Source organism: Oncorhynchus masou, chromosome 18 (genome assembly GCF_036934945.1).
Source record: "Oncorhynchus masou masou isolate Uvic2021 chromosome 18, UVic_Omas_1.1, whole genome shotgun sequence".
NCBI classification, from domain to species: Eukaryota; Metazoa; Chordata; class Actinopteri; order Salmoniformes; family Salmonidae; genus Oncorhynchus; species Oncorhynchus masou.
The window spans coordinates 24,567,199-24,586,846 of NC_088229.1; the positions used below are offsets into that span (position 1 = coordinate 24,567,199).

General features: G+C 41.3%; 1 protein-coding gene across 2 annotated transcripts in view; it reads left to right on the forward strand.

Moving 5' to 3' along the window:
* The first annotated feature begins 1,445 nt into the window (after positions 1-1,445).
* Positions 1,446-19,648, forward strand: part of LOC135504273 (protein kinase C and casein kinase substrate in neurons protein 1-like) — a 51,422-nt gene continuing 33,219 nt past the window's right edge. For both annotated transcript variants that reach the window (XM_064922673.1, XM_064922675.1), the window contains exons 1-2: positions 1,446-1,553; positions 11,269-11,339. The gene's annotated coding sequence lies outside the window, so the exon portion shown is untranslated. The remainder of the gene's footprint in view (positions 1,554-11,268; positions 11,340-19,648) is intronic.

Genomic DNA, 19,648 nt, shown 5'->3' on the forward strand with positions numbered 1-19,648 from the left:
GTCTTAATATCTTTTGTATGACTTACTACCATATATGGGCTTACGAATGAATAAGGGCAGGCAGAGCAGATGACCTCCTTTCTCGATGGTTGCCACCTACATTCCGTTTAAGGTTGTGAAGCATAACCAAATTAAACACGGAATACGTTGATACACACCGAAAGCCTGGACTCCACAGATCATGATTATATCTTATTTGTCTGCCTGTGACCTAACGTTATTGATCACCAGCCCCAGGAGTTAAAATGTTTATTTTACACATTGTTTTCACCAAACAGCGCACATCTTACAATGTAAGCTTCGTTTTGGTCTGTGTTTGAGCTATAGCTACTTCAAATTAATCATTCGGTTGGTAGGAACAAATCTAGCCTATTGCCAATGTTATCTGATGATGTATGACTTAATAGCAACATCGAATGTCCAATGAGTGACTATATATTTGATGTTGCCCGCTTCAGCGCTGTAGGCATCAATTACACAGGGGATTGGCTACTATGGCCCTTGACAGTCTTGTAGCCAATGAGATAAGCTTTCCAGGGATATGCAGTTGACCTGGGTGGGACAAAGCAAGCCGTAGTACTTATATGTAATGCGAACTATTGCTACCAAGTTTAGAAACAACTCATGACCACACCTGATACCACTTACTAAAACATCTGTCCATTTATAGTTGTTAGGTCTATCAATCCCATTTCTTTCTGATATTGTTCACATGTTGTGGAAGCCATTTATAGTTGTTAGGTCTATCAATCCCATTTCTTTCTGATATTGTTCACATGTTGTGGAAGCCATCTGATGTGTTTCCAGCTCTGGGCATCAATAATTCACGTATAGCTTGTCAATGAAAGATGACTTTAAAAATAAAAAACTGAAAAAATATATTTTATGTGTGCTTGATCTTATGTATTCTGAACTATGTAACTGCTATCTATCTTCTGATCATTTCCTCCCAAGCTCCCAGATGTCTTCTTTCCAGATATACTAAGTGTCAGAATCATGTAATTACACATGAATAATATTTGCCTTGTGTATGTCTAATTAGGCGAAATAGCCTTGTATGAGTTGTACTACGCCCATTGAGAAATTTATGTCATATTCAAGGGGTATTCAAAACATTTGCAATTACCAATATGTAGCAGGACATCTTGACTGCACTTTTAATTATAGGAGTGGGCCCATAGCAATGGCCCATGACCCATAGTGGGCTACAGCCTCGCAGCATTCGCTAATCATATCACACCTTAGCCTACAATGTGACTATATCGAAATTACTGTATGACCAGACCAAAATGTTTCCAATCCATCGTATTATGTTCATGACAAAACTCTGATTGTGGACAATATTGAAGCGTTTAAAGATACACGCGATAGCTTTTTGTTGGACCATCCCCCAATGTGCGCGAGTGCTTTGCAGCTCCCCCTTGCTGCGTGCATCGTGATCTCGCAGATGCAGAGCCTCTTGCAGAAGAAGCAGGGTCACCTTCTGTCATTCCAAAAAGAGAGCTGATAAACATTTAGAATATATTTGGATAACACGCTTAGCCTACACCCTGGTAAGTCAGCCGTGCATGTTTGTCCATTGTTGGCGTTACATAGTGTCTGTCCATGGTTATATAACGCTAGGGCAACACAGGGATGAAGGAATCTCTCGCATGGTTCCTTCCCATACATTTTTCTCGACCACGTCAGATTGCAATCCAGTGTTTTCGATCTCTAAACGACGTATTCTTCATAAATATGAAATGAATACTCTAATGTATTGTTGTCAAGACCTTGATATAGCCAGGTATGTTGTTATTTTGTATGTTGTAGACTGTTTTATGTTTCACATGTCATTTCAAAAATGTGGTTGTGCTAAATTGTGACATATTTGGCAATTGTCTTGTTGCTTTAGGCTACGTGAATGTTTTTTTTATTTCAATTTTTTATTTCATGAGATTCTGCGAGAGATGATGTTTTACACCATGCAGATGTTTTCCTCTGATCACATACTGTCACTATTAAGTTAGACTGCCTGGTTATTCCTGGGTTTTGACCTTATATGGGCTATATAGGCTCATGTTTTCCTTGAGAAATTGAAGCATGGCTTAGCGTTTTCTGGGGGTAATTGTAACAATGTAACCTAACCTGCGTATGAATAGAGATCGAATATAATGACTTTAGCCTGTAGTCTTTTATCCTATCGGCCGCAGATGCTATCACCACACGTCCTTAAGAAAACAGACGGACCAAGGTTGTGAGAGGAACAGTGAGAGGAACTAGACAATTGAGGTAGCCTGGACGAATAAGCAAGGTCGCAACGATGCTTCTGAAAACTATTTAATAAAGCAGTCGACCAACGATGAATAGTAGTTTATATTTATTGTTTAGTAGGCTATCAGGTGCAACATTTGTAATGTGTAATGCCAGAAAATCGTAATGCAGAATAGGGTATGAATAGGGTATTGAATACTAATGAGGGCATTCCGGTCTGCTGTTATGTAATAGCCTGTCATAACACAGTGCCATCGTTACTCTATCGTCATTGTTTTTCTCGGTGGAAGCACTGCTGCTCGCCTCACGTATCAATAACATTATTGCCATTCATGGAATTGTATTTCCTATCGTGTGTCTTAAGGATATATATCTCAGCACAGTCAAAACAGAAGATAGTCTGGTAGAATGCACATGCCTAAACATTTATGCAGTTTGGAGATGTTTATATCATTAGTGATTCTTCTGCACCACTAGTGATGGCTGTAGGAGATAGCCAGTCCCCAGTTGTAGGCTGTGTGTTAAGGGGTTGAATAAGGGGATGTTAGGCCCTTTAGAGAAACGGGTTGTTTATGCCTCGCTCATCAGGGTGTCAACACTGTCCATGAGGGGATTGACTGCCTCAGCATAGTTTATTGATGCTGAGGAAGGGAAGGTAGCCTATTACCGCCATCTGTTCTGTCCGTTGTCTCTTGGGAGCTGTCCATGGTGCTGAAATTGAGCTCTGGTGGATCGCACTGTCTGTAAGCCTGTCAGCAAAGGTGCCAGTGCCCCTGAGTGAACGAGATGTGGCTGCAGAGGGGGAGAGGATGGACATAATGCAGTGAGGGGAATAATCCAATTGTCGTGCGCCATAAGCAGTTGTAGCGGGTTTTCTTTTAATTAGCTGACTCCATGCACTCTCCTATACCTTGGAGTGGAGTCTTTCAACAGGAACCGTTCAATATCAGTTGACTAAATTGAATCTATCTTGTTGATTGAAACTGAGTCCATGCTTGGATTAATCTGGAATATTTTCTTTATTCATTGTGCATTGCAAAAACACGCTTGCAGTGTTCCAAGTGCCCACACAATCTCTTGGAGGGAAAGCTAGTCTAAAGTTGGCACCAACATTCAAAGAGGTCATGCACTGCATCCAAGTCTCTTGACATAAACTGTGTCCTGCCTTCACCCATTTGTTTGTTCTCACAGACAATGTCAGTTTGTCACTGATCGTGGATTAGTTGAGATTCTCTGTGTCATGTCTGTTAATCTCTTGTGGGCAGACTACATATGACCAATTACGTGATACTTTAGTTCTTGGTTAACCAAAATTACATGTCTATGGGTGAGATGCTCAGTTCCTATAACTTCCTAAAATGGAAGCAGACAGGGAAGCCTCCACAATGCCATGATTCAACAGCAAACTGCTACAAGTGCCATGTGTGCCCAGTGCCCATCATGCAATATGAGTCATCTGGAAAATGTGTCTATGCATCTCTGTTGTGATGGAAGAAGGCGTTAATAAAAGTAGGGCACTGGCCCTCAACACAAAGCTTGCCAGAGGTAAACACAACTGCCATTGATTTCTGGACTTGTATTGTGCTCTTAGTTTCTGAGAACCTGTTGCAATTAATTTTTTTCTTGTAATGACATACAGTAACTGAGATCAGAGAAGTGTGTGGTGGGCAATTAGTTAGAATTATAATATCTGCACAATTCACATGGTTATTGCATCCCGGTAGGCCCTTCTAACCTTTGTCTGTTTTCCCTAGCTTACACTATTATCTTCAATAGCCTACATTATTTAATATTTGAGATTCTTCAAAGAAGCCACCCTTTGCCTTGATGACAGCTTTGCACACTCTTGGAATTCCAGGTTCATGACGTAGTCACCTGGAATGCATTTCAATTAACAAGTGTGCCTTGTTAAAATTGTATTTGTGGAATTTATTTCCTTAATGTGTTTTAGCCAATCAGTTGTGTTGTGACAAGGTAGGGGTGGTATACAGAAGGTAGCCCTATTTGGTAAAAAAACAAGTCTTTATTATGGAAAGAACAGCTCAAATAAGCAAAGAGAAATAACAGTCCATCATTACTTTAAGACATTAAAATCAGTCCATGCGGAACAATTCAAGAACTTTGAAAGTTTCTTCAAGTGCAGTCGCAAAAACAATCAAGTGCTATGATGAAACTGGCTCTCATGAGGACCACCACAGGAAAGGAAGATCCAGAGTTACCTCTGCTGCAGAGGATAAGTTCATTAGAGTTAACTGTACCTTAGATTGCAGCCCAAAGAAATGCTTCACAGAGTTCAAGTAACAGACACATCTCAACATCAAATGTTCAGAGGAGACTGTGTGGCCTTCATGGCCTTCATGTTCCAATTGCTGCAAAGAAACCACTAGTAAAGGACACCAATAAGAAGAAGAGACTTGCTTTGGCCAAGAAACACGAGCAATGGACAATAGACCGGTGGAAATCTATTATCTGGTCTGATGAGTCCAAATTTTGGTTCCAACCGCCCTTGTCTTTTTGAGACGCAGAGTATGTGAACGGATGATCTCTGCATGTGTGGTTCCCACCGTGAAGCATGGAGGAGGTGTGATGGTGTGGGGGTGCTTTGCTGGTGACACTGTCTGTGATTTATTTAAAATTCAAGGCACACTTAACCAGCATGGCTACCACAGCATTCTGCAGCGATACACCATCCCATCTGATTTGCGCTTAGTGGGACTAACATTTGTTTTTCAACTGGACAATGACCCAAAACACACCTCCAGGCTGTGTAAGGGCTATTTGACCAAGAAGGAGAGTGATGGAGTGCTGCATCAGATGACCTGGCCTCCAGAATGACGGAAAAGCAGCCAACAAGGGCTTAGCATATGTGGGAACTCCTTCAAGACTGTTGGAAAAGCATTCCTCATGAAGCTGGTTGAGAGAATGCCAAGAGTGTGCAAAGCTGTCATCAAGGCAAAGGGTGGCTACTTTGAAGAATCTAAAATATGAAGTATATTTTGATTTGTTTAACACTTTTTTGGTTACTACATGATTCCATATATGTTATTTAATAGTTTTGCTGTCTTCACTATTATTCTACAATGTAGAAAATAGTTTTTCTTTTTAATAAAGAAAAACCCTTGAATGAGTAGGTGTGTCCAAACGTTTGACTGGTACTGTATGTATGTGAGTTTTATCCACAATCACATTTGTGGGTTGTTTTGTATGTCCAATTCTTGACTTAGACAAGAGTTCACCAGAGCTGAGTACCGGCACCTCAAATGTTCTACTGCTTGAGTTCCTGTTCCTCTTGTAGAAAATTATCTCAAAAGTATTGTGGAGCTCCTGCACCTAAATATAAACAGTACCGGCACTGAAAATGAGTATCGGCACTTATTTCAGTCCAAGTCAAGCACTGTGTAGGTAGGTATAATAACATGCTTCACTTTTCTTGCTTCTCAGTGTGGTTGTGGAAACTGCTGCTGCTTACAGCCTGAAAGTTTGTTTTTTTAGCATTCAATTATGATTTGTGCTCATGCATCCAAACGGCTCTATCACTGTTATCATCCAGAGCAGTGGTATTCAAGCTTTTTCAGCTTTTTACCATAACTTTGAGGGAAAAACAATTTTTCCCGTAAAAAAATAATAGCGACCCCACCACAAATCTAATGACACAATCGGTAAGTACATTTTAAAAAACTTTTTTACATCAACAAATAACCTTCAATTCATTGCATTTATATCTCTTATCAAAATGAAACGAAACCAATAACTACATTTACATCTTTCTCAAAAACTTTTGTACATTGTCCAATACACAAATTTTGTTCCTAAAAAAATGACATGATTTTGTGTACATTTTGGCGACCCCACTGCAGGGCCCCCCTGACCCTGACTTTGAATGCCACTGATCCAGAGAGTAATGGAATGCTCTTTAATTCTGCAGCTAGTGACCGGTCTGTTAGAAGGAAAGCAGTGGGAATAGATAGCAAGCTTAATCACAACAGAGGAAGCTAACCATAATAGAATAGGGCACTCTATGTAGTTTTTAATCCCCCTCCTCCTCTTCAGTGTTTATCTGTTTTTTATGTGTTGAAACATAACTGAGGATGAACAAATATAGCTTTGCGGAAACATGGAAGATTACGTCACATTGTATTTCTGAGATGTGCATTTGAAATTTGATATAAGATTTGCAAACTGGCTGTAAACGACAACAACTTTGAATGGTCAGTGAAACATTTTGGCAACTGTGTTATCTAACACCCAGCAGGTAGCCTAGTGGTAAGATATTTGGGCTAGTAACTCCAAAGTTGCTAGTTCACACTACACACTTGTATAGGTTACATGGTTGTGCAAGTGCGAAACAGGACAAATATAAACACATTGTTTGGTTTGTTTGCTAACAGAATAACAGATTACCAGTCTCCATTAATATAAAACATTGGATGATCCTCAAAGATTGAACCTTGTTTTCATGAAGAGGTTGTTGCGGTGACTATATCACGATTAAGAGCAAAGGGCCGGTGGTGCTTTAACAAACAGTATTATTAATATTATTTTTTTACATTGAAATTTGAGTAATTTAGCAGATGCTCTTATAGTGAGTGGATACATTTTTGTTTATAAAACAAAACAGTATTATCAGCGTTTCAGTGACATTAGAATGGACAGCGACCATTCAGCCAGATTCAGCACCTAAACAGCGACCGTTTTCTCTCATAGGTTCTGCTCCGAGGAAATCCCTAGCACGATTATGGGGAGTAGGTCACAGGAGGTTGGTGGCACCTTCATTTGGGAGAAGGGCTTGTGGTAATGACTGGAGTGGGATAATTGGAATAGTATGAAATACACCAAACACATGGCTTCCATCCATTATTATGAGTCATCCTACCCTCAGCAGTCTCCATTCGAGTTGGCCTATCTAGGAAGCTGGGAGCTTGGATGGCGAATGGCTCCTCTGAGAACTACTGCTAACCTGATCCAGTCATATAGACTTTCCCAACCAAATGTTAGGAAGCCTTACTCATGTCTCAGTCAAATTATCCAGTGATTCATAAAACACAACACATTCACTTTCTGTGGGAAGCCCGGTACATGGACATTATATTTGCCATGACTCACAGGCACCCTTGTCTCTCTAGAAATCCAAAATTAAAGTTCCAAAAGTGGAACAAGAAGTTGCACTATTAACTATTATGATGTTATTAACTATTTTTATTTTCAAATACAAAGTCTTCCAATGTAGATTTACTTATCAAATACACTTGTTTGTCTTTTACTCAGATTAGGAAATCTGTTGCCAAGGTAACAACTTTTGGTTTGATCAGTTGATGTTCACTTCAGATCTCATTAGTTGAAATACAAGAGGGAGAGAGAGAGCTCCTGCTCCTCTGGAGCGATAGGCCTTATTAAAGGTGCAATATGCATAAATCACTCTACCATTTCCTGGTTGCTAAAATTCTAATAGTTTGCCTAATTTCAGTTTATGTTAAAAAAAAATACAAAAAAACAAGCTAGTGTAGAGATTCATTGTACCTGTAACGAGTGCGTTGAGAGTCTTGAACCAAGTTCAGGGAGAGACACAAGCAACGCACCAACATGAAAACAGAGTCAATAACACCTGAGGAAAGATCCAAGGGGAGTGACAGATACAGGGAAGAAAATCAAGGAGGTGATGGAGTCCAGGTGAGTGTGATGAGGTGCAGGTGCGCGAGACGATGGTGACAGGTGTGCGGGATAATCAGCAGCCTGATGACCTAGAGGCCGGAGAGGGAGTATATGTATACTTTATATTTTCATCTGTTTGAAGCTGGTGTACAAAACCGAAAGTAAAAGACACAAAAACTAAACTTAAGAACTGGAATCATAGAAATAGTGCACATCGAACAGATCTACCGCTTCATAGACTTGCTTTCAATGAGAACTCACATTTCTATGTGAATTTGGTCCGGTCATCCAAAAAGTTACATGTTGCAGTTTCAAACCCAAGGCGACAGGTAGCCTAGTGGTTTGAGTGTTGGGCCAGTAACTGAAAGGTTGCTGGATCGAATCCCCAAGATGACAAGGTAAAAATCTGTCATTCTGCCACTGAACAAGGCAGTTAACCCACTGTTCCCCCGCAGGCCATCATTGTAAATAAGTGTTTGTTCTTAACTGACTTGCCTAGTCAAATAAAAGGTTACATTTTTATTTGATTTGATTTTAAAAGCCACAGTAGTGGTGACCTTTCACAGGACAGGCATGCTGTTATTGAGTGTCTATCTTGTTACAGCTCTCATATTTGTCGCAGACAAACTGTGCATATCTAACATTAGGAACAACCCCACCCCCTTTTGCCCTCAGAATAGCCTCAATTTGTTGGAGAACGGACTCCAAGGTGTCGAAAGCGTTCCACAGGGATGATGACCCAGGTTCACTCCAATGCATTCCACAGTTGTGTCAAGTTGGCTGGATGTCATTTGGGTGGTGGTATCTACAAGAAACTTTTGAGCATGGAAAAACCCAGCAGTATTGTAACGGTTTTCTTCTGGTGAAAGAGAAGCGGACCAAAACGCAGCGTGGTTATAATTCATGGTTCTTTAATAACGAAACTATACATGAATAAACTTCAAAACAACAAACATGAAAACCCGAAACAGTCCCGTGTGGTACAAACACTGACACAGGAGACAACCACCCACAAAACCCAACACAAAACAGGCTACCTAAATATGGTTCCCAATCAGAGACAATGCCTAACACCTGCCTCTGATTGAGAACCATATCAGGCCAAACACAGAAACAGACAAACTAGACACACAACATAGAATGCCCACCCAGCTCACGTCCTGACCAACACTAAAACAAGGACAACACACAAGAACTATGGTCAGAACGTGACAAGTATTGCCGTTCTTGAGACAAACTGGTGTACCTAGCACCTACTACAATACCCCATTCAAAGGAATTTAAATCTTTTGTCTTGCCTATTCACCCTCTGAATGGCACACATACACAATCCTTGTCTCAATTGTCTTAAAGCTTAAAAATCATTCTTTAAACTGTCTCCTCCCATTCATCGACATTGATTGCACTGGATTTACCAAGTGACATCAATAAGGGATCATAGCTTTCACCTGGGTTCACCTGGGCTGTCTATGTCATGGAAAGAGCAGGTGTTCTTAATGTTTTGTACGTAATATAATGTGTGTGGACATGACCTATGTGATAGTGTTACCAAGAGAGAAGCTCTTGGATGGTGCGGGTCCAAGGGGTCCCACAGTGAGAGCGAATCTGTTAGTGGGAGGTGATAGTCATTTGTTGTTGCTGTGACTGTATGGAGTCCTGTTCTCAGAGCAGGCAGTGGTGTCTGACAACCTGTGAAAGTGGAAGAGGGAAAGGAGGGAATGTGAGAACGGTGAGTCTGAAGGATTGCCCGGCTGTCTTATCACTCCAGGCTGCGGAGAGAACAGGAAGGAAGTAATAATGTGATATCTCCCTTTATTGGCTGGGATGAAGCCTTTACCAATAGGTAGCTGGGGCACAGCTAATAATCATTATTCTCTTGTCTGTGCTTAAGACAAAATGCTTTATCTTCCAACCTCTGACATTTTATCTTAACATGATCGTTGGCCATTGTGAAAAAGATGACAATGATTCAGCTTCAGCCCCAGCCTCTAGGGATGGACTGGATGACTCAGCTTCAGCCCCAGCCTGCAGGGATGGACTGGATGACCCAGCTTCAGCCCCAGCCTCAAGGGATGGACTGACTCAGTGTGTCATACAAGTGGCTTTGGGCTTCCCATAATGGCGACCTACATGGCCTGTTTGTCTCACCTACATGGCCTGTCTGTCACGTTCAATGATCAGCGTTTTCTCCTAGCTTTGGTTTGTTTACTTTATTTTATTTTGGATGGGTGGTAATCAAGGATGTATATAAACACATTTGTTTATGGTGGTAATAGTGTAACCACCCAGGGTTGGTTACCCACTGAAGGGTTGGGTTTCAGGTGTGTCATTCTGAACACTAGGGGTTGTATTCCTCATTAACGTGGGCCTCACCATTTGAACTGGTCAGCATTTGAGGTGTATCTATTTGCATGTGTGTGCATTAGCTTGTCTTCAAATGTTCCAGATATGTTCCCATAATGTAATGTTGCCTTTGTGTGTCCTCAGTTCAGAGTGAGAGGCATGAGCAGCCTATATGTGTGTGGATGTGGGGTTTTCATAGTGATGCTCACACTGACATTGTATATCAGAGGCAGTGTCTCTTTAAATGTTTGATCAACTGTGCTGCTGAGAATCCTGGCTGCAGTCGGTTCCCTCTCACTAGGTCTGTGTGGGATGCATATGGAGTGGTATGATATCAGAGGGACTGCATATTTTTATAGTCTCATAATTCCTTGTCCCAGAAGGTTCCTGGCCTGCCACAGAGTCAAACACAGAGACTGTGTCCTCCAAAATGTAAGTAAGCAGACTAGACATGCAGTCACACATTAGAGAGGAACATGGAGGGCACAAGGGAGATATAATGGGCTGTGTTACCCTTTTAAAGGATTTGTAACTCATGGCTCCACAGTCAAGGAGGAGCAATTGGAGGGTATGGGTTTACTGTTGTAGCTACCAAAATGACTGTTATCGGCTTCAAAGTGGCACTTTGAAAACTTTGCCTCTCTGTTTCAGGAACAATTACAATTTACTCCAGGGAGCTGAATATGACTTTAACAAAAACAGCTAAATGCATTTCTACAGTTTTGCTAAAATGCATGAAAATAGTGTGAGTGTAGGAGAGTGAAGAAAAGATCATGGTTCGTAACAATCCTTGTGTTGGTGAATTATGAGAGCTGGTCGTTAGCTCCGATCCATAGACTGTCCGTCCCATCATCTGTGCTGTGTCTGGTGGTTATATGTTTGGCCAAGGAGACACACTGCCATCTTATCTTCCACATGCTGAATCATGGTCAGATCAGTTTTATTCAAATAAGACTGCAGAAAATAGAGGGCGTCCGCGACACGTATCCCTGAACCTGTCTCTCTGTCTGTCTCTCTGTGTAGGTGACCTCCTGTAAAGGACAGCAGCTCTCTCCAGGGTTTATGGAAACCTGATTTCTCATCCCGCGGTGAAGGTGAGTCTTCAACCTTGTCCTCTTTGTCTAATTCTCTGTAGGATTTACTATGATTGTCTGTTTACATGGGATAGCACTGCAATGGTCATCAGGCTTCTCAGAGGAACCACATTTTGTTGGCTGTAGTTTAGTCTCTGAGGCATTGTTCTAATGTCCGTTTGGATCATGAATCTTTAACTAAGTAAGCACTCCCATTGGGCTAATAAAAAGCACATCAGCAACCCCACTAATATTTCATGAAGAGGTCATTCCGTTACAGCCACGGGGTCACTGGGGGTTTCCTGTAAAAGGGCACTGCACTCAGATAAACAGCCATTCTATTTCCTGTCCATTCTATTCCATCCAATGTAACCTGTGACATACAGTAAATACTTACCTATGTCCACATACCCTAGACCTTCTCTGACTTGTTCTTGGTGTCCTCTAGTATTTAACCTTTCATTCCAAATTTGGTCTCACCTGGTCTATGGATTGCAGTTCAATTCTTTACTGCTGACTTCCCCTTGCAGTTTTGCTGGCAAAGTAAATGATAAAATCACAAGCGCTTTCATCATATCCCCTAAAATAGCACATACACTGTCAAACAATAATTCTGTAATAATTACATAGTTTCTTGTTTGATCACTTCCTCTTTGTGGTCTGTAAAAGAGCACCTTCCTTCCCACTCCCGGGAGGTGATGAGAGGAGGCTGTGTTTGGTTAGCACAGACATGTTGTTTGCATATGCAGGGTCGTTAGAGTGGATTCTCTGCTCATCATCAACACATCATGGCCCGGATCTGTGGGTCTACTCTACTCCGGGAAGCACAGCTGTCTGGGCTGGGGAATAGAAGGGAGCTGCATGGGAGCAAACTGGAGCCTAGAACAAACACAGGGGACCTAACCTGCACACTCCAAACCACTGAAGCATACTGATCTGTGTTGGTGGGAAAATAGGGACTCCAGGAATGTGTGTGTGTGTGTGTGTGTGTGCGTGTGTGTGTGTGTGTGTGCATGTACAGTACATGCATGAAGTCCTTTAAATCAATAGCGTGCGATCCATCAAATGCACAAACTGCAAGAATGAAAATAGTTAGTCAGGTTACCCATTGTTCTTTTGTAGTCATAATGCATACACTGACTGTACGCGATAGTCAGATTAACCTTCATCAACCAAGACCTTAGACCTTAAAGTGACTGATCTCTCTGTGGACTTAAGAGTTGTGTATTAATAGAAGCATAAGATGCTTATGGTCTGCACATTTAGACAGAGCTCCTGTCTTTGTATCTCAACTGTCAGGCATGGTTGGTCATGTCTGTTTGGTGCTGCTCATATACTGCCTTGATTGACTTGAGGTTGTGATACGACCAAACCCGTAGTAGACCCCGTCCACTTTGCTCTGTATGTATGCATCTGCTAAACTCTCTCTGACACTTCTAAACTCTCTCTGACACAACATAATCATTGTAGTAAGGTTGTTATGTAGGTGTTATGTATAGGTGTTACAAAGGCTAAGCTGTAGATTAATGTCAGTAGTTTAGACACGGTGTTAGATAGCATGTAGATTAATGTCAGTGGTTTAGACACGGTGTTAGATAGCATGTAGATTAATGTCAGTGGTTTAGACACGGTGGTAGATAGCATGTAGATTAATGTCAGTGGTTTAGACACGGTGGTAGATAGCATGTAGATTAATGTCAGTGGTTTAGACACGGTGGTAGATAGCATGTAGATTAATGTCAGTAGTTATCATGTAGATTAATGTCAGCAGTTAGCATGTAGATTAATGTCAGTAGTTTAGACACGGTGATAGATAGCATGTAGATTAATGTCAGTAGTTAGCATGTAGATTAATGTCAGTAGTTTAGACACGGTGTTAGATAGCATGTAGATTAATGTCAGCAGTTAGCGTGTAGATTAATGTCAGTAGTTTAGACATGGTTTTAAATAGCATGTAGATTGTCAGTAGTTTAAACACGGTGTTAGATAGCATGTAGATTAACGTCAGTCATCATTAGTCCTGAAAAAAAAAAAAAAAAAAATTAGAAAAGTCAAATTAAATAAAAAAAATAAAAATTGAAATAGGGCTTCTGACGTTTTATTTTTACCCTCCATTTACATTGAGTTATTTTTACATTTAGTTGTTTAGCAGACACACTAATCCAGAGCAAGTTACAGTTAGTGCATTCATCTAATAGCTAGTTGAGACAACCACATGTCACAATCGTAGTAAGCACATTTTTCCTCAATAAAGAAGTAATCAGCAAAGTCATTGCCAGTAGGAAAAGTAGAAGAGGGGGGCTAAGACTGAGATGTCTTATTTAAGATACTCTTTGAATGAATAGGTAGGGTCTCAGATGTTTTTGGAAGATGGGCAGGGACTCCATTGACACACCGTGTCTGTGATCATTCTAGATTAACATGGGATTATTGTGAGTGTGTCAAGGTATGTAATGTCTCTACTTGGTTATCACAACGTCGATTTGCACCTCAGTGCTGTTAACCATCCATCATGTATGTATTCCACAAACATTTTTTATTCTCTATATCCTCTTATAGACATGTATTCAGGTTATTAAGACCTATTGAAGCCAGGGGAACATTTGAGAGAAGGTGGAAACTCTGAGAACAAAATGGAGAAATTCTCTATTGAAGCTGTCTGACTTAGAATGAATGAAAATCCTAATTCAGCCATGTTAAAAGAATCACACACACATATATACACACACACACACACACACACACACACTCTGGCAGTATTTACCGTGCCTTTGAAGAACCCCCATCAGTATTCTGGGGAGCGACAGGCAGTTAAACGTAGAGAAGGAAGAAGAAGGCTGGTGTTTGAAGAGCTCCGCTCACAGATTTACTATCGCCTCCTTCCTTTCACTCCTTTCCCTGCTCCTTCTCTGTATCTCAGCCCCGGCTCTGTGAAAACCTGGACCGGTGTGAAGGGCCATGAGAGCCCTGTCCACATTCACTATCTCTCTCCCAGTTAGAAGAAAGTGGTGGAGCGGACAGACGTCGCTGCTTCCTGTACAGTGCAGCCAAAGAGGAAGAGGCGAGATCATCTTTGGTGCAGCTCATTTTCTTCCCTTCCTTTAAAATCCTTTAAAATATCTCAGTCTTCCTCCTCCTCCTCTCTCTTTCTCCTCCTCGGCTCTCCACCCTACTCTCTTCCCTCCCTCCATGGGTTTCTCTGTTTACCACACTCAATGTCACCAGGAGGCTTGTGGGTTACATAAGCATTGCAGCAGCACTATCTGGACAGGGGTGTGTTAAATCAGGACTAGGCGTCACATGTGCTAAGGTGTGTGTGTGTGTGTGGTGGTTTGATGTATGGGGGCAATACATGTCAGTGTTGTAGGTTAGCATGTGTGTGTGGATGGATGTGTGTGTCCAACGTATGTCCACTCTGCAATTTGTGCCTTGAACAAAGCTAACACCCTTGCTTACCGTGCGATATCAGCAGTGCCAAGCCTGGGGATCTAAATACTATCCATTCAGCACCTATCTCTTTTTCTTTCTTTCTGTCTTTCTTTCTGTCTGTTACCTGGACAGGGCTGTAGAATATGAGTATGTTGCTACACAGTGGCTGCTAATAATAATGCTTCTGTAACGTTGGGGACATGCAGTCCTTAAATTGCACACACAGCCAGCAACAGAGCCGCCAACAAAATAATGAAAACCATGCTGCCCCATTGTACTCTGCTATAAATTTGCATCAACATTTTGCTCTCCTTGAAGCTTTGTAATGAAAATGATTGCTAATCATAATGCAGTGTGTGCAGTGAGGACTTTCAAGACAGAGAGAAATGTGTAATGCAGTATGTGCACAGGGAATTCATACCTGTATATTCTGAGGCTCTTGATAGAAAACTGCTATTCAAACATTGCATTAAGCTCTATTAATCTCTCAATTACAATGAATGGAACTATGTTCAGTATACCTTGACTTTGATCTCTTCATGTTGTAATTTTGACATTCCTCCATCTTACAGCTCCAAGATAGACTGTGAGTTATTTTATGTACATTCTCTGTTTTTTCCCCTCCTTTTCTTTTAAGAGCTTTTTCGCACCGGACCAGTCAGTCAATGCCCCTCAGGGATATTGGAGTATGCAATGGTACTTTAAAATAACAATCTAATAGAAAATGGTAGGTTGTCGCTCATGAATTAACAAAATAATTTTCCACATATAACATCACACTAAGGTGTACGGCATTCAATGTATAACAGGGAATGATAGTATGTCTATTTTGCTCCAGAGAAGTAGCTCATTGTTTCCGCGTTGGCCCAGATGCTAGGGCGGCAGGTAGCCTAGCGGTTAAGAGTGTTGGGCCAGTAACCGAAAGGTCACTGGTTTGAATCAAATCAAGCCGACTAGGTACAAAAATCTGCCAGTGCCATTGAGCAAGGCACTTAACTCTAATTGCTCCTGGATAAGAGCTTCTGCTAAGTTATGTAAATGTATGTAAATTGTAAAGGCTTTTGTTTGTAATGTCTTTTTTGTTACGCGTCGGATCCAAGTAAGACTAGCTAGACTAGCTTTGGCTAATGGGGATCCTAATAAAATCACATAAAAAACCTTAAAGCTGCTTATTCAGATATTGCTATTCTAACATTATGGCAATGTTTTGGCTTTTCTGCATGGCTAGTCTACTTGGCTCTGGCATGTCTTGTAGCATATATATATTTACTGTGGCTATTATACTCATCCTGTAGCTGTGTTTGTTCTCAGCACCATGCTCAGGGCTGGATCCGCTCTTTGTTGACACTGTGTATTGACTCTTGTTGATTTGACAGGAGTGATTTAGTATGTGGTGTGAAGGTGGGAAATGAATCAAGTCCCCCTGAGAACATGGGTAAAGCAGACTCAACCTATCTTCATTTTCTCAGGAGAAAGAAAAGAAAGACATAATGAGAAAGAGAGATATAGAAAAAGAAAGGCAGAGAGTCTTTTGACAGGGACAGAGGGACAAATCTGTCTGTCCCTTGAATCTTAACAAGACCACAGAGTTCAATACTGACCAGGCTAAGCTTGTCCCATGTGACCGGGTCAGTGGCTCTTGCCTACTGGAGCAATGACATCAGCAGCTGTTCCTGCTGTACTCTAACGGAATGCTGGGCCTGGGCTGGGCAGGCTAGGATGAAATATCTAGCATGAGAGTTCATCGTAATGGGGAGAGAAGCAGGGAAAGATGTAAGGGAGCTGGGTGTGGTGGTTTTGTTCCTCCACCATCCAGGGAGAGATGGAGAGGCGGAAGGCCTGGCCCTACAGCAAGCCCTAGAGCTCTGTTATCTACTGTAGGCCACCTCTGAATCAGAGAACTGAGTCACACGTTTGTCTCCCCAAATAGTGATCCCATCCAGCCAGACCACTCTGTGCAGACAGACAACTTAGGGAGCTTTAAAACATGTTTTAATATTCTGCAGTAACGAAAGAGAAAAATTGAATATTTACAAATGGTAATTAATTTATTTTTCCTGTGTGAGTTAGCGAGAGAGAGGGTGTGTGTATTCATGACGACAGAGATTAGTTGTATGAGCAGGATGTATTACATCTGTGTGTCTGTTTGTTAAGGCCAGATCTGAGTAGACATTTAGGGGCAATGTGAATGCAGTGGTTACTGCTGTATTTGTACTGAATCACTCTGGCTGAGCTCATTATGATCATTGTGATGGTGTACAGCACAGTCCCGCCCACATGCATTTCTGCACCATACTGGTTTCCCTCCCACTCACACGAGGAGGAATGCATCCCACGCACACAAACTGCAGTGCATTCACATTATGCTCAATGCTGCTCAGATTCTGCCTTGGATTAGGTTTGCTTCCAGTCAATGATCCAGTCCTTTCTCCAAAGAGCAGCCTGTAGAACTTATATCTCGCTCAGTGCTGCAGCCCCTTCATTCCCTCTCTCTGAGAGGGCATTTGATATGTTGCAACAGTACTTCAGTCTCATACATCAGTGGGTGTGTAGTGGGGGTGGGGCAGTATGCATATCGTTGTCCTCATATGACGTTTCACCCTCCTCACATTGTTGCAAGGGTAGCCTCATTGCGAAACAGGCTTCCCTAAAACAGGAAGCCTGGAGAACTTCCATGGCAGAAATCAGCTAAAAAGATGCGTCGGAAGCTGATGTAAATCAGTGACACCTCGCAACACGTCAAGCCAATGAAATGCCTTGCTTGGGCGGCACTCCGAATGTGTGCACCAGATTAGGGAAAGTTAGAAATTGAAGGTGTCATATGGACTGGTCCAATTGAAGGTGTCATAGGGACTGGTCCAATTGAAGGTCTCATATGGACTGGTCCAATCGAAGGTGTCAAATGGACTGGTCCAATTGAAGGTGTCATATGGACTGGTCCAATTGAAGGTCTCATAGGGACTGGTCCAATTGAAGGTGTTATAGGGACTGGTCTAATTGAAGGTGTCATAGGGACTGGTCTAATTGAAGGTGTCTCTCTTTTAAAAAGCATGTGAAAAAGGTAATTCAAATAACTAAATTCAACCTAGCTAATTTCCGATTTATACGAAATTGTTTGACTACAGAGGTAGCAAAACTGTACTTCAACTCTAAGATACTCCCCCACTTAACATACTGCTTGACTAGTTGGGCCCAAGCTTGCTGTACAACATTAAAACCTATTCAGTCTGTCTACAAACAGGGTCTCAAAGTGCTTGCCCAATAGCCATCATCATTGTCACATCCTTAGAAAGCATGAGCTGTTGAGTTGGGAAAATCTTGTGCAATACGCATGTCTTGTATTCAAGATCCTTAATGGCCTGGCTCCCCCTCCACTCAATATTTTTGTTAAAGAGAAAACCCAGACATATGGAGCAGATCCACAAGGTCTGCCATGAGAGGTGACTGTATAGTTCCCCTAAGGAAAAGCACCTTTAGTAAATCTGCATTCTCTGTGAGAGCTTCCCATGTCTGGAATACACTGCCATCAGACACACATAACTGCACCACATATCACACTTTCACAAAATGCTTGAAGACATGGCTAAAGGTCAATCAGATTTGTGAACATGGTCCCTAGCTGTGTGTTGCCGCTTTCCATGTTGTCTGTTGTCTGTAGCTTGTGAGGTGTGGAAACACTTTGTTGCTTTTATGAATTTTGTCTTGCTGCTTTTTGCTCTATGTTGCTCTGTCTGTATGCTACGTCTTGCTTGTCCTATGTTGCTATGTCTTGCTTGTTCTACGTTGCTATTGTCTATATTGTAATTGTTTTTAATAACCTGCCCAGGGACTGTGGTTGAAAATTAGCCGGCTGGCTAAAACCGGCACTTTTACTGAAACATTGATTAATGTGCACTGTCCCTGTAAAAATAAACTCAACTCATAGGGACTGGTCTAATTGAAGGTGTCATAGGGACTGGTCCAATTGAAGGTGTCATGAGTGTGCATCCTCCTCCCCAATGTAAAAAATATTTTCACATGACTCTCCCCTTGTACTGTAAAAAATTAACACACCCTTTCCCTTCATAGAATTAACTCAAAATAATGTTTACGACCACAAATAACAATAACGGTAGCAATCTTGTGTTTATAAACGTGGATATCGACTTTGCCCATTCAACATACTTTTGTGGTAAAGTCAATGCCCATGAGGGCTACGGGCCAGAATGTTGAGGGTTCACTGACCACAACGAACAAGCTTAATCTCCCTGCCTGTTTCATTGAGGCCTGCACTACAATCAGACAATCATTGGCTCGGGCGAAATCAGATTTTCAACATTTTGATGCCATATTTGTAAGTATATAAAATATATGCCCAAAACAATCCACCAATAGGTTTGTGTGCCAATGCACCACACAACCAATAGCACAATAAACAGACTATGTCAATCTCAACAAAGTGCATTTGGAAAGTATTCCCCTTGACCTTTTCCAAATGTTGTTACATTACAGCCATATTCTAAAATTGGTTAAAAAATGTACTCATCAATCTACACACAATACCCAATAAGGACAAAGCAAAAATTGGTTTAGACATTTTTGCTAATTTATTAACAATTGAAAACTGAAATATGACATTGATGAGGAAAATGTAATCAATTTTAGAATAAGGCTCTAATGTAACAAATTGTGTAAAAAGTCAGGGGGTCTGAATACTTTCCGAATGCACTTTTTTAGACCAACACAGGTTAGTTTTGAGAAAAGTCAGCTGACCTTGTCAGCTACCTAGGTATAACGTAATAGCTAGTTAATTTTCTCTCACGATTATAAAGCCAACCAAATTTTTTATAAAAGGTTAGCTGTGTCTCTAGCTTATCCAGAGTCAGTGATACATAGAGCAACAATGTACTGTCTACAGTATC